The sequence below is a fragment of the Myotis myotis genome, unplaced genomic scaffold (assembly GCF_014108235.1).
Source record: "Myotis myotis isolate mMyoMyo1 unplaced genomic scaffold, mMyoMyo1.p scaffold_m19_p_1, whole genome shotgun sequence".
Taxonomy (NCBI): domain Eukaryota; kingdom Metazoa; phylum Chordata; class Mammalia; order Chiroptera; family Vespertilionidae; genus Myotis; species Myotis myotis.
This window is the reverse complement of record NW_023416313.1, coordinates 211,356,275-211,373,251: the sequence shown is the minus strand read 5'-3', so window position 1 is coordinate 211,373,251 and position 16,977 is coordinate 211,356,275. Positions and strand designations below refer to the sequence as shown.

General features: G+C 38.3%; 1 pseudogene; it reads left to right on the top strand.

The window, feature by feature from the left end:
• Positions 1-2,419: 2,419 nt before the first annotated feature.
• On the top strand, positions 2,420-16,268 carry LOC118649250 (annotated as a pseudogene).
• Positions 16,269-16,977: the final 709 nt, after the last annotated feature.

Sequence of the window (16,977 nt, the reverse complement as noted above, 5' to 3'; positions counted from 1 at the left end):
AAGTCATAGGTCCTGAACCTGCAGCAATGATCTGCTCTGAGAAGGCAATTCTAGAAACTATAGTGTACAATGTAGAATACTAACATCACATTTATTTCAAAATCCATTGTTTTGTTATGAGGCCTGTGCAAACACAAAAACTCAACAAAAATTAGGTTTTTTGCAAATCTTGTGCTGTGCTGCAGCACCTCAAGGTGGTTCAGTAGAAGGCAGTCATCCATCTACAAGGACACGCAAATAGCACTTAACACAGTTTCCTTTTTGATTGCTCTAGTGATAAGTATCTTGATATTCCCTTTGGGACTAACATTCCAAAGAAGACTTGTCTATTCTCATTTTCTTGGTATCTGCCACTAATCAATGCTTACAAGTTTGCCTTCTATAGAGACCAGCCAGCTATGATTAGAACAACTCTTCTGTGTATGTCTTGCAAAGGAAGACAATTTATGTAAGTGCAGACAACAAATGCCTATAAGCCTAGAGGTGCTAAGACAAGATCAAGGAAGAGGGTGAGATTCAAGAGAAGACAGAGCAGCCTTAGATGTGGTGTGTGTGAGAGATTAAGGTATCTGGTCCAATAGTAAAATGTATTTGCCTTTGCTTAACACAGAGTAGCTGTAAATCAGAAACCAGGAAGGGCAGATTCTCCTAGAAAACATTTATCCTGCAGGGATTAAGTGATCAGAGATCAGGAGAAACCTCAAAAGAACCATGAACTGAAGAGGGAGTGCTGGAAGCGCAGGAAGCAGCTGTATTATGGCAGGCCCGGGAAACCTTGAAACGCCCCAAAGGAGGAAATTATCTCTCTGCATCAGGATGCTTGATGATGCTAAGTGCAGAATTAACTTTTCAGTTGGGACTAGCCTTGAACTCGGAAGAGGAAACAAGAAAAGTGGAGCTTCTAATTGTGTGTGAAACTAAAAGGAAATCAGAACTGAGATGTGAAATAATGAAATAGTGTGGTTAAAATATTTATGAAGTTATAGTGACACTTTTTTAGCATATTTATTAACTATTTAGCTATTCATTTATTCCTCTATTAAAGTGTTACTGATCATAGAACTGCCTCAACTTTTTGCTATCTATATATATAAAAGGCTAAGTGTCCATCTATCTGACCGGTAGCTATCACTAGGGGGCAGATGCTCAATGCAGGAGCTGCCAAGACATGCACTGGCCATTTAAAAATAAATGGCACCATGGACCTGGCACTGACAAACCAACATTCAGCTTCCCCCAAGTGGGACACAAGCCCGCTACCAACCCAGAGAGACACCCCACCAAATTGCAGCCAACACTGCCAAGAACCCATGGTGCAAAATGTGGCCCACAGCCCAGCCCAGCCTGGAAATGGTGGCTGTGTGCACAAGGTAATGATGTCACATAGCAATGTCCGACTTCCTCTCCCTAGCGACTAGCCTCCTTGCAGTTTCTTCAGCCCAGGAACATGACTTGCTTTATAGCCAGGTTCAAACATTTTACACTTTAACCAAATGTCTGTGAAGCGTTTTCTCATGCCTCATCTCATTTGATCCTCACAGAAGTCCTGGAGTAGGTAGATAGGAGACTTGGTGGAATCCTATTTTCTTTTCATTAGCCGGAAAATGGAGATTTTAGACAGCTTAGAAACTTGACCCAACTGAAAAGAAGTAAGAAATGGTGGAACTTGAAAATGACTTCAGGTTTTGTCACTGCGCAGAATATAGTGAAACACTGCTACAGTTAAATAATTTTACCCTATGTTCTCTCTGCATGATCTACAATAATAATCTGCTTCATGTTGATATTTATTGCTGTGTTGCTAACAGTTACCTGAAAGAGAAGTTAGGGTGCTTCACTGTGCTAGAAAAAGTTTAGCTAAATCAGAAAGCAGGTCTAATTAAGCAAGTTTATTATATCCTATATAATAAAAGCCTAATATGCAAATCAACCAAATGGCGGAGCAACCAGCAGAACAACCAGTCGTTATGATGGATACTGACCACCATTGGCACATGCTCAATGCAGGAATTTCCCACAGCTCATAGGCCCCAGGCCAACAAAGGCAGGTGCAAGTGGGGGCCCCCTGATCATCCTGCCAGTCACCCCACAGAGGGAGGTTACCTGCAGCGGTGGCGGTGGGCAGGGCTGGTGAGCAGGCGGCACCAGGCCGGCCAAGGCAGGTGAGATCAAGGGGGCCCTGATCACCCTTCTAGTTGCCCCACAGATCAGCCCTGATCACCGGCCAGGCCTAGGGATCCTACCGATGCACAGATTTCGTGCACCGGGCCTGTAGTCCTATATAATAAAAGACTAATATGCAAATAGACTGAATGGCAGAACAACCAGAACAACTGAACAACCGAACAACCAGTCACTATGACATGTGCTGACCACCTGGGGGCGTGTGCAGAATATGGTGAGCGTAGGCCTCGTTGGGATGGTGGAGCAGGTGAGCGGGGTTACCAGACAAAGGCAGGGCACCGGTCAGTGTCATCAGGGCTAGCCTCAGGGGGTTACTGAAAATTCTGTGCTCTTGCGCACTGTGGTCCTTCCCAGTGCTTGCACCCACTGCCAGTGTGGCCCTGCTCACACCCTCAGCCAGAACTTGGCACTGGTCCCAATCGCTTGGCACCATCAGCAGGTGCAAACAGTGGCTGCTGGCCCCAATAGCCCCTCAGGACTTCTCCACCTCCCCCTGCTCCTGAGGGGCAATCGGGGCCGGCAGTTACCTCTCACACCTGCTGCCAGAGATGCTTGCACCCCCTGCTGGGACCAGAGCCGCTGCTCCCACCCACTGCTCATGCCGGCCCCGGTTGCTCCATGCTGTCATCAGATACAAGCAGGGCTGGTGCTGTCAGCATGTGGGAGCAGTGACAGCAAGAGCGGGGCTGCAGGCAGAGAGAGAACCAGAGACCATGGCAGGAGGGGCCCAGCAGGGGTGCAGAGGATGGGACGAGACCCACCCTTGTGCCCACTGCAGCCCTGCAGCCCCCAGTTCCTTTCAAGGTGCACAAATTCATGCACTGGGCCCCTAGTGTGATTATATATATATATATATATATATATATATATATATATATATATATATCAGCCGTGGGCAAACTACGGCCCGAGGGCCGGATCTGGCCCATTTGAAATGAATAAAACTAAAAAAAAAAAAAAGACCGTACCCTTTTATGTAATTATGTTTACTTTGAATTTATATTAGTTCATACAAACACTCCATCCATGCTTTTGTTCCGGCCCTCCAGTCCAGTTTAAGAACCCATTGTGGCCCTCGAGTCAAAAAGTTTGCCCACCCCTGATATATATATATGAAAGACTAAGTTGACTCATGCATGCATGATACATATAAAGCTCTCCTTGGTGCCAATCACACGCATATGTTTCGATCTGTCATTGTTGATCATGGTTGACACTTCTATTATAGAGAAAGGGCAAATAGCGTTATTAAATATTTTTTGTAATTAATTTCCTTTCAATTTGCACGAATCCATGCACTGGGACACTAGTGTATATATAATGCCTGCCATTACCTTAGAGATGCATTTTTTTAATGATAAAAGTATTCAGAGAGCCTGAGTTTTAGTCCCACTTTTGTCAATTGTGTCTAGTGTGGTTTTATTTTCCTCTTGTGTAAACTGGTAATAATAATACTGATGTCAGGGTTAAGTGGGGATTATTTGGGATGATTAATATAAAGAGCTCAAGGATTTTCCACATTCCCGGCACTGTGCTGTATAATGAAGACACATGATAAACTTACCTTTTTGAGTGGTTTATATTCCACATCTGTAAAATATTTTCTGGTTTGATTTCCAAATCACTGAAATTTTCCAGGGCACTGCTTTTGCTTTATATTCATCCTCCTCCAGGAACTAGCTCGATACACAGTATTCAAATGAATGCATTTGATTTGCTCTATATCTTTGTAAGGTAAGAGGGCCGCTGTGTAATTTCTACTGTAACCATACCCCAAAAGTACAAATATGCTCTTTATAGTGCCTGAGGGTCACACTGATAGATTATGGTGAAGGCTGGTCAGCAACAAAGTCTTTTGGATTCCTAACCTAATGGATTTTCCCCTACCCACATCTAATCTACTACTTGTTAATTTAATTATATTTTTAAACATTGTTATTGATTTCATTGAGTAAGGGAGAGGGAGGAAAAGATAGAAACATCAATGATGAAAGAGAATCATCCATTGGCTACCTCCTGCATGCCCCCTACTGGGGATCGAGCCTGCAACTTAAGCATGTGTCCTGGCTGGAAATTAAACCAATGAACTCCTGGTTCATAGGTCGATGCTCAACCACTGAGCCACGCCAGTCGTGCTACTTGTTAATTTTATGGAAAGATAATTTAGCATAAATAAAGGATTGAGAAGGCTGGGCCTTAAAATAATAAGCATTTCATCTTTTTTTAATGATGAATTTTCATAGAGAATTCCCGAAGATAAGCATCTCTCAAAAAGGGATGAATTGCTCATCTGATGAACAAACATGCAGAAAATGTATGCACCCAGAATCGGTCTCTTTTTTTGTGCAATACCCTCTAACCCCAATTAGACAATTAACAGTCTTTTGTATAGATAATGGGTAAAAACGGGTAATGCTTTACATAAAAAAAAAACAAAGTTAGTAATTCATCTTTGAGTCCTAACTGCTAAATACAGTTGTATAAAATAGATATATTAAGGTACCTAATACATAGGCTATTCTGTATTTAAATACATAATATCATGCCAAGTTAAATTTTTCAGGAACTATTCTTTTTGGTGGTGGTTAAGTAAGAGGGAAGGGAGTGGAAGGTGATATGAAAGAATCATGCACAAAGAAAGACTGCACAGAGAAGATTAGAGTCTAATCTTGCTTGTAGAAAATATACCTTCCTATATATAATTATTTACTCCTTAAAACAAAAATCAGGCTCTTATGTCCATTTTCCATGTGTCACATACTATATGGGAGATGGGTTGTAAAATATTTTAAATTGAATTATAGTTTTATTTAGCTAGTGCAGAATAAAAATGGGAAAAAAAATGATTATCTTTTTCTTTCTCTTTTTTTTTTTTCATTAAAATGTAGATATAGGATTTGACCTGGTAAATTGAAGAGACTTTTGAGTTCATTGAGTTTAACCTCCCACTCAGTGAAGAAATGACCAGTGTAATGGTTATAATAGGCATTCATTCAGTTTCCACTTTAACTCTTAAAGTGAGTATCTCTATAGCTGGCTCATGCCATTCGAAGAGGTCTGAATAAATTCTTCAGCATATTAGGAGTAATTGAATTTGCTGTAATTTCTAAATGGAGGGTATGATGCTGCCCATAGAATTACATGGAATGTCTAATTTCTTTTTATAATGGCTCAAATATTTAGAGAAAATTGTTTTGTCTCATCAAAAGTCTTTATAGGGATGTTGTTTGAGTTCATTCAACTATTCTTCATATGATATGCCTTTCAGACATGTCTATATCTTAGTCTCTCTAAATTCTTATCTAAAAAGATCATCTAAAACTGAACACAGTATTTCAAATGTGTTTTAACCAGGTACAGAATATCATTACAAGTTAACTTTTTATTTTCAGGAACACTTATTTTTGGCGGTGGTGGAGGCTAAGGGTGGAAAGTGATATTCTTTTTCAATTAGTTTAGCCAATGATTATGTTCACCTCTTTTTGAGCATGTAACAAAAATTGTTTATAGAAAATTAGTGGTCCTTATTCTACAATGGGGATATAAGTCTCTTGAATTGATTTGTGTGACTTTTATTTCCTTTACTTTGCACTACTTTTGTTTGAACTGATTATTCCAGTAATCTGATACCTAATGCATATGTACATATCAATTCAAAACATATGCTCCACTGCAGTCTGCTGCCTGAGTTCTAATCCTAGTTCTGTGTATTGTGGGCAAGGCAATTAGCATCACTAAATTTAATCATTTGCAAAATAGGAGCAATAAGAGTCGCTACTCATAAATTAGATGAGATTTGTAAACCAATTAGCTTGGTGCCTGACACATGAAAATTCTGGAAAAAAATCTTTGTCATTATTAAAGTTACTAGCTGTCGCAGCAAGTATGGTAACCTATGCAAACATATAGCTGCTATCTATTTTTAAACCATAGTAAAAATTATGAACAAAGAAATACTGCACATAGAAGATTAGAGCCTACCTCTACTATTATTACTAATCTCTTTAGGGTATTCTTCCACCTGAAAGCCAACTAAATTGACATTAAGGGAAAACTCCCCATATGTATTAGATTTTGATTGCTGAGCATCATAATGTTTTCAAATTGTTTATATAAGTAATATTTTAAAATATGATATATTTATATTTAGTAATTAATGTCAACTTTCTTATATTTCAGCTCCAGAAATAAATTTTTCCCAAGTTACAAAACATTGGAAATACATTTATTCGGTCCCAGTTTTGTTATGCTTTTCTCAGTTTCTATTATTTTTAAAATGCACTATGACTTTGTAAAAAATTAATCCATGCATTCATTCAACACACATTTTTTGAACTCCTGGTATGGTAATGTAAGTTTCTCAATTCTCAATGAATTAATGGTCCATGGGACAAACTGAACATGATCTTGCATTTTAATGTTTAATGTAGGTAAGATTTCTAATAAAAGCATGAACAATAGGACAATGACTTATTTTGGTAAGATTCATCAGTTCCTTGCTATCTAATTTTCATGAATGTTGGTATTTGAATTCAAGAGAAATACTGGTGTTTTCTACAAAAATCTTGACCTATTATGAATTCAGCACCTTCACAGCACCATGCTGTCTCATAGCATTTCTATGAAGCTCATATTTATTAATAAAAAGTTAGAAGCAAAATAATTTTCAAAACTTTTAAGATTTTTCTGTCATCTCAATGATATCTGCCCAAAGACTAGACCCAAGAATGACTTCTTTGATTTGTAAAATGGTCTATAAAAAAGTCTACCTTATTCTTAGCATGGTTAAAATCCTTACATAGTTTTTCTTATAATTGTATTAAGAAATATATCATCTGTAAAAGTGAATATATACATTTATATGTTCTATTTTAAATAATAAAATGACTAACCCATACACTTTAAAATCATCAATTTTTTCTTCACATTTTTCACTTAAAGGTAACCATACTGACTTGTGTATTAATAAATAACTTGCTTTTCTTTATAATTTTTATATATGAAAATCCCTAACCATATATATATATATATATATATATATATATATATATATATATATATATATCTTCCACGTTCAAAGGCTGTTAAATCGTGTTGTTCACCCATATCTTCAGAAAAAAAATCACTTCTACTGTCATGGTAAACAACCTGCTTCCCTATTTATAATGGTCTGCCCCTCTAGCAACTTCAGCACGAAATTATAGCTAATTTGCCTACAAACGTCAGGTGGTCATAATAACCTGGCCATTCTGTGTGTATCAATGCATTATATATACTATGAAATTTTACATAATATTGACTCACTGTTGTTAATATTTTTGAAGTGAGTTATGTTTTATATTTTATTTTTAAAATCAACAAATGTTCCATTTTTAATGTTGAAAATTGACTTTAAATGTTGAAATTCCATTATATTGATGAAATGAGTTATGGTGCATTGCATTATACAAATAAACCACAGATGTTTTACACATGATAATATCATGACCAAATTTTATGTCTTTCTAGAGCATACGTGTAAGAATATTTACAGGTATATATACCTGGGGAATGGACTGTGGGGGGTTGATATTGTCATCCTTACATTACTAGATAATGTCATATTAGTCTCCCGAGTGTGTGAATCTATATTCCACAAGCAGTATATGATACCTCACCTGAGTTTACAGCCTTACCAACACTTAATATTCATTTACAAATGTTATGAGTATAAAGTTGCATCTATTCATGATGTTGTATTAATGGATGTCTCCTAAAGCAGGATTACAGATTTCCTAATAAGCCAATAATGTTTAGCAAGTAAATAATCACCTATATTTTTACATGTGGGATGTGGAGAAACATTCTGGGCTGGATTGCAGGCTTGAAATTTAATGAAAGAATAACAATAAAAATCACTAGGAGCCAAGAGAGAGAATTGGGCATCTCCCGAACTGAAAGAATTTCAGAATACAGAGGAGTAAGGTAGGCAGGAGGCAAGCTTAGCGAGAATTGGACAGGGCTGAAAAGAACTTGAGAGCCATGTAAGGAGTTTGAACTTTATTCAATGACTAAATCTAATGAATGAAGAATTCTTACAGTGATGTCAGTGGGAGATCTACTCATAATACTTGACCCATTGGAGAGAGCACTCAGGATACAGTATTTGAAGTGGACTAGACTAAAGTGAAAGACCGTAGTTGTGATGAAAGATTAAAGTGGCCAAATTAATGTAGATTGTGGGAGCCAGAAGAAATGGAGTACTATTTTGAAGATGAATTTGTAAGAGAGAAGGAAAATATCAAGAATGACAATCAGATTTTTAGCATAAAATAGAGGCTAAAGGGAGAGAATGTAACAGAAAGATATGCAATTTCAAACATGTTGAAATTTTCCAGGGGGATACCCAAGAGCATATGCACAGTAGAAATAGGGTTTCTGCTAAGTAAAGAGACATAGAGATGTAAACGTTACTGGCTACAGACTATTCAGAATCACTGGTCATACATTTTTAAAAAATATTATTGAGTAGTTTCCAAAGGGGAAAAATCCTATTTCAAAGTAAAGGATTTTTAAAAGACAGAGGTGATAAAAAAAAAATGTCTTTCTGAAACATACACACTCGCACCTGTCTGGCAAGTTACTGGCTTTTTTACACTGAAGAAAAGTTCTTACCTTCACCTGTATCCTTGGGATTGTCCACAACTAAATGGGGGATAGGGGGATAAGGACACATATGTAATACCTTAATCCAGCGGTTCTCAACCTGTGGGTCGCGACCCGTTTGGGGTTCAAATGACCCTTTCACAGGGGTCGCCTAAGACAATCAGGAAACACATATATAATTACATATTGTTTTTGTGATTAATCACTGTGCTTTAATTATGTTCAATTTGTAACAATGAAATTGGGGGTCACCACAACTTGAGGAACTGTATTGAAGGGTCGCGGCATTAGGAAGGTTGAGAACCACTGTCAATAAAGAAATTAAAAAGTAAATAAACAAATAAATAAATAAATAAGTAAATAAAACACACAAAAAAGGAAAGAAGTAAAATAAATCTGTGAAGGAAGATTTGAAGAAGGACTATCTGAACCCAACTGGCATTATTAACTTGAGAAGTTAAGAAGTATCAAGTACTAGCTGCATTTGTGTAACATTTTCTCCTTGCTAATGGTCTCCAATAGTTGGCATGTAGATAGAGGACTCCTTAGGGGCTTACTCTCAGGACCTTGATGAAGCCTATAGACCTGTGTGGACCAGTTAACTATTTCTTGCCGGTGCTGTCATACGCAATGTAGGATGGGCAGTGGCATTCCCAGCCTCTACCCACCATATGCCAGTGGTTCCCCTTTCCAGACATGGCAATAAAAATGTCTCCATTGAAAAAAGATATGGAGGAAGACATAAACAGTTGGAAGAACATACCGTGTTCATGGATTGGTAGAATCAACATCAATAAAATGTCCATACTACCCAAAGCAATCTACAAATTCAACGCACTTCCCATTAAAATACCAACGGCATACTTCAGAGATCTAGAACGAACTCTCCAAAAATTCATCTGGAATAAAAAAAGACCCCGAATAGCTGCAGCGATCCTGAAAAAGAACAAAGTAGGTGGGATCTCAATACCAGATATCAAGCTGTATTACAAAGCCACTATTCCCAAAACTGCCTGGTACTGGCACAAGAATAGGCATATAGATCAATGGAATAGAATAGAGAGCCCAGAAATCGGCCCGAACCAATATGCTCAATTAATATTTGACAAAGGAGGCAAGAATATACAATGGAGCCAAGATAGTCTCTTCAATAAATGGTGTTGGGAAAATTGGACAGATATATGCAAGAAAATGAAACTAGACCACCAACTTACACCATACACAAAAATAAACTCAAAATGGATAAAGGACTTAAATGTACGACAGGAAACCATAAAAATTCTAGAAGAATCCAAAGGCAACAAAATCTCAGACATATGCCGAAGCAATTTCTTCACTGATACAGCTCCTAGGGCACTTGAAACTAAAGAGAAAATGAACAAATGGGACTACATCAAAATAAAAAGCTTCTGCACAGCAAAAGAAATCATCAACAAAACAACGAGAAAACCCACTGTGTGGGAAAACATATTTGCCAATGTCATATCTGATAAGGGCCTAATCTCCAAAATTTGTAGGGAACTCATACAACTTAACAAAAGGAAGATAAACAATCCAATCAAAAAATGGGCAAAGGATTTAAATAGACACCTTTCAAAAGAGGACATTCAGAAAGCCAAGAGGCATATGAAAACATGCTCAAAGTCACTAATCATCCAAGAGATGCAAATCAAAACAACAATGAGGTACCATCTCACACCTGTCAGACTGGCTATCATCAACAAATCAACAAACAACAAGTGCTGGAGAGGATGTGGAGAAAAAGGAACACTCGTGCACTGCTGGTGGGAATGCAGACTTGTGCAGCCACTATGGAAGACAGTATGGAGTTTCCTCAAAAAACTACAAGTGGAACTCCCATTTGACCCTGTGATCCCACTTCTAGGAATATATCCCAAGAAACCAGAAACACCAATCAGAAAGGATATATGCACCCCTATGTTCATAGCAGCACAATTCACCATAGCTAAGATTTGGAAACAGCCTAAGTGCCCATCAGTAGGTGAATGGATTAGAAAACTGTGGTACATCTACACGATGGAATACTATGCTGCTGTAAAAAGGAAGGAATTCTTACCATTTGCAACAGCATGGATGGAACTGGAGAGCATTATGCTAAGTGAAATAAGCCAGTCAATGAAGGAAAAATACCACATGATCTTGCTCATTCATGGGTAATAGAGACCATTATAAACTTTTGAACAATAATAGATACAGAGGCAGAGCTGCCTCAAACAGATTATCAAACTGCAGCGGGAAGGCCGGGGAGGGTTGGGGGGCAGGAGGGAGGGGGGTAAGAGATCAACCGAAGGACTTGTATGCATGCATATAAGTATAACCAATGGACATAAGACACTGGGGGGTAGGGGAGGCCAGGGGACTATCAAGGGCGGGGGGAAAAAAAGGACACATATGTAATACCCTTTGTAATACTTTAAGCAATAAAAAAAAAGAAATTCTTCTCACTAAAATAAAATTTCTTTTTCAACAAAAAAACAAAAACAAAAACAAAATGTCTCCAGACATTGCCAAAGGTCTCAGTTGATTTTAGAAACACAACTATAGATATTTCAGAAGAAATGTTAAGGTAATGTTAGAAGTAATACCAGTTCCCTATGTCAATTAAAGGCATTCTTCTTATCGTTTCCTCTGTTTTACAAATTCTTAATCCCTTAGCCAAAAAAAAAAAAAATTACAAGCAGAGTTTTTGTTATCATGTTAGCTGCAAGCTGTGCTCTCAACTGGTAGCTGTCGCCATTAAGAAGAAACGTCTGCCAAGACAGCAGTTCACAGTATTACCTACCCTGTAAGAAATGTGCTATGATGAAAATGAGTCGCTCTCATCCCTGTGGCCAAATCACATGAAGAATAAAGCCACCTCACAAAAACAACTGGCAGCCAGACACCTTATTCTTGAGCTAATTTAGCAGGGGATGTTTTTGGTTGGGAGAATAGGGAAGAGATTGATTCTTAACTGCTGTTTTGACAGTAGGTATTGAAGTAGGTGACACTATGTTTCTGCTAAACTAGAGATATTATTCCTGTTTTTTCTTCACTTACTCTGTCCAATTCTCCCTACCATCTTGTGAATTTCTGTCACTCAAAGATGTAGAAAGCCTTGTGATGACATCTGTATTGCTGATCAAATAGTAAGGTGTACCATGCTGTTCTTTTTCACCTGTAGTAAGTTTATATAGGATTGTGTAGGTGTGTTTTCCACACCAAGTTTAACAGTGTGATTTGAAAGTCACAGAAAACTAAGTAAATATTGTAAATTGGATTTGCTTAGAAACAGTCAGATATGTGATGGGTCGTTCTAATGCTGATTTTTCCTTGAACTCCTTTAAACAGGGATGACCTGAGAAACATAGAATCCAGTATCAGTAGAACTAGGTTGTGTTTGAATGATTATGTGCAGTGGGAAGCTGACAGATGCTGAATAAATAATGAATGAATAACAGGAATACGAGTGTATAAACAACTGTGCACAAAGAACTATAACAGCTTATTTTCAACTTTTACTTTTTGAATAAACCTCTTCAGTATCTTACAATTTCCTGCCAATAGATTTCAAAATCCAGCCTGTCCTTAAAGATATTGCTTCTCCTTTACTCTTTCTCATGCCTAACCACTGCAAGAAAAGCTACATTTATAAATGCATATAAAGTGCACACCAACATTTCCCCATATGGTAAAAGTGCTCAATATACTGTTACCTGTCATTTAAGTTGACATAATACAGATAAAAGCCTTACAATATTTCCTGTTTTAAATAAATAATTTTTAATTGTTAAAGTATAATTATTAAATATGTGATACATATAGAACCCATATACTACATATGTAAGTGATGAAGTGTAATAATAACATGAATAACTAGGAACCCATCTCTTATAAGAAACAAGAGGCCCAATGCATGAAATTCATGCAAGAGTAGGCCTTCCTTCCACCAGCTGCCAGCACTGGTTTCCCTCTGGCACCCGGGCCCCGGGCTTCCCACTGGCCACCAGCAGGCACCTGGGACCTGGGCTTCCCTCGCAGCCCCAGCTTCGTCTGGAAGGTCATCTGGAAGGATGTCCAGAAAGTTCTCTGGAAGGACATCTGGAAGGAGGTCTGGCCTAATGAGCATATTATGCTTTTATTATTATAGATAGAAAGTGTCTAAATATGTGCTTCTTTCCTTTTCTTGCCCCTTTCCTTCCCCAACAGGTAACCACTTCCCTGAATATAAAGTTTATATACTTCGATTTCCAAATTTTATTTGATGAAGTGGCAAAGGAGGGTTTTAGATACCCTGTGTAGTGCTAAGCCAGCCTAAAGCATTCTTGATCATTTTCCAAGATCCTTCTTATTTTGACCTACTTCTGCCCAGTTCACTGTAGTCTCCTTTTAGATTTGGTCTCTGGCTCCATCACCCCCTGGTGCCCTGATCCACTCTCCAGATTTGATGTTTCCAAACAGATTGGATAACCTTTAACCATCAGGAAAATGCTCATGCTGAGCCCCATGATACTCTGTTCCTGAATATTCCACCTTTGCTCTAGTCCTAGGCAAGAGTCATGGTCACCAACAACTTTGACTAGCCCTTGAGTCAAAACCACCCTAGCATCATCCTAAGAAGGTGACTTCATTGAAGTCAATTACTTTTAACTGAAGATCAAATAAGCATGTCTTTCATAGTCAGGGTTTCCTTCAGGCAAACCCAGTGCAGCATGATTAAACAACCCACCTCAAATTAACCTAATTTCGCTGAAACCAGGAGCTTCTTATTCAAAAGCTGCTTCAAGAAAAGTAGTGCATCCCATTCTACAATTCCGATAATATCCAGCAAGGGAAAGCTCTACAATATAGAAATTTTGGAGCCACCCTTACACAGAAGTTTCTATAGAGCATAGTGTAGAATCTAATGCTGCATGAAGATAGCAGCATTTTATTAAGAATAACTATAATTAAATAGAGTGCATTTTCTCAACTTTGATAAGAAGAAACTCCCTCTAAAGTATATAAGTAGAATTAAATGTCATCAGGTCCCCTGCCCTAGTCTATGCAGATCTCCCCTAGAATATATTTTAGGGTGCTTTTGTAGTTCTCACTGTTACAAGTGATAAAGCTTCACCTGTTCACATGGTGATTGTGCTGGAACTTAATAATTCTCACTGTCATAAACTTTTCTAGCTTAATTTCCCTCTTTTTTTCAATGTTGCACTATTATCCCTTACCAGATCATACTTTTTATAATTTCAACCTTTTGAGATATTTGTACTTTCCCAATTATTTCCCTTATGTATATATGTCTGTGCATGATCGATTTTCTACATTCCTTTCGTCTTCTGTTTAAAACTATTAGTCATTAAATTCTATTTATCCTTTAGGAATTAATAACTGATAACAAATGTAGGTTGCATACTGAAAAATTGTGAGGATTGGTCAAATATATGATTCCTTTCTTATCAATTATCTTACATGTGGAGCCCATTGTCCAGTTGCTATCATATCATCTCGCTTCCCCCTAAAAAATAATGCTTTGTTGTCTTTCACTGTTCATATCATGTAGAAATATATATATATATATATAATATATATATTATATATATATTTTTATATATATATATATTTAGTTTGGTTTATTGACTTTTTTCAAACACTGATGTTTTAAATAATAAATGACTGTTAGTTTATTTTCATTTGTACAATTGTTTTACATTCACTTGTTTCTGAAAATTGTATCTAAATGTTGCTGGGATACAGCTTTTTAAATGTAATTTAATTGCATTTTTCATTAATTAGGTCATTACCTATAACTCCTTTCTAAGGTTTTTTAAATTGATATGATCTAACAATGGTTATAACCTAACCCTGCTGTTAATTCATTTTCTAATAAAACCATTGCTATTGCCTATTATGTATTGAGATGTACAGAAACTTTTAAGATTATATTTTTATCTAGATAGATTTAGCTAGAGTTTGCCAATATACTTACTCACAGATCTAAATTAAATTACATTATACTGATACTGTTATAATTAATTTGTTATTAATAACAGAAAAGAAGCAAAAGGAAGGCCAGACATTACAGGCATGTCATTTGGGCAGCTTCACCAGGAAGCTACAACTTTACTCTTCCTAGGAATCCAACACAGAGGAGATGGACACATACCTGGTAAAGTTAGGGTGACATAGGGCAGTGCTTTCTGTCAGTCACAGCTGGGAACAGAGATCATTGGCCAGAATGGGTGTGGCTACTGGAAGGGTGCGGACATTTGGGGATATACAATCCCTTAAACAAACTAGTTTTCTCTCTTTGCTTTCAGGGTCGTTGGAACTCCTGTTGCTTGGGGTGCACTCTCTTGACTCCCTGACATTCTCCTGTGTAGCCGAAGGCCATGCTGACCCCCACCACACACAATGGACTAATGGACTGCAACTGGCATAACGCTGTACTAGGCAGATTTAGCTAGAGTTTGCCAATATACTCACTCACAGATCTGACCCGGCTCCAGGTACTAGACCCGGCTCCACCATGGAAAGGAAACTCTGGCTCTGATTTTAGCTTAACTGAAATCCCAGCTACACTTCTTCTATGACTGGACAACGGGAAATGGGACTTTGGAAACCCAGGCGTGTTATTCCACAGAAATAAAGCTTTCTACTCTATCGCATCCTCCCTTGCGAGTCTTAGAAAATTCCTTTTCTGGGTATAATGCAAGGACCCCAGCCCCAACAGCAACCTGAGGAGACAAAGCACATCTTTCTCTGTAAACAATGCCAGCAGCTCTTTCTGTTCGGACCGCCACTTAAGATCCTGGAGTCGTCCCGGGGGTCTCCGCCCCACCCGGTGTTACCGGGTGTTGTAAGAACAAGCCCTACCCAAAGTCTCAATTCTGCTGAGGTGTCCCTGATGCCAGGACCCACATCTTTGACCTGCGGCGGAAGAAGGCGAAGGTGGACAAGTTCCCACTCTGTGGCCACATGGTGTGAGATGATTATGAGCAGCTCTCCTCTGAAGCCCTGGAGGCTGTCCGTCTTTGTGCCAACAAGTACACGGTGAAAAGCTGTGGCAAAGATGGCTTTCCCATCCCAGTGCAGCTCTACCCCTCTCACATCACCCCATCAGCAAGATGTTGTCCTGTGCTGGGGCTGGCAGGCGTCGTTGGAAAGCCCCAGGGCACCGTGGCCAGAGGCCACATTGGCCAAGTCATCATGTCCATCCGCACCAAGCTGCAGAACAAGGAGCATGTGATTGAGGCCCAGGCAGAGTCAAGCTCAAGGTCCCTGGTCGCCGGAAGATCCACATCTCCAAGAAGTGAGGCTTCACTAAGTTTAATGAGGATGAGTTTGAAGACATGGTGGCCAAGAAGCGCCTCATCCCAGATGACAGTGGGGTCAAGTACATCCCTAATCATGGTCCCCTGGACAAATGGCGGGCCCTGCGCTCGTGAGAGTCTCGGTGTTGCCCCCACCTTACACCCACCAATAAATCAACTTTCTATCCCCCCCAAAAAAAACAACAAGCAAACAAACAAAAATCCAACTTTCCATCCCCCTCCCCCCAAAAAACAACAAGAAACCCCAAGCAAACAAAAAAACAACTTTCCATCCCCCTCAATACAAACAAACAAATGAACAAAAAACAAAACCAGCAAATGATTTTTTTTTTCTAAAATGGAAATTTTGAGATCTTATTATTAGCAATTGATAGAAACAAAGTGTAAAGTAGTTTTGTAAAGTAGTTTTCAAGGAGGTGCTTGTTGATACACTATGTTTTATTACAGAAGTTTACAACCTTGATCAAATTTCCATCACTGAAATGCTTTTTAAAAAATACTAATGTTTGGACCCAACCTCTTAATATTCAGCTTTAATTTATATGACTTGCGGTTCAGGTTTCAGTATTTTGAAAGCATCTCCAATGATTCAAAAGTGCAACAGATTTAAGAAAACTGCTGTATTAAGACACCTATTTCAGTATGTATGTTAATCTAGCAACAGTTCTAGACTATATTGCAAATGGAGAGTCTATCCCGTCAGGACAGTATTGCCTTGTGGTTCAGGTTATACACTTTGAAATCAGACATTATGCCTTTAGAATTCTGAATATATTGGACCTGCCATGTTGGAAAATTACCTACTCTCTCAAGTTATTTACGT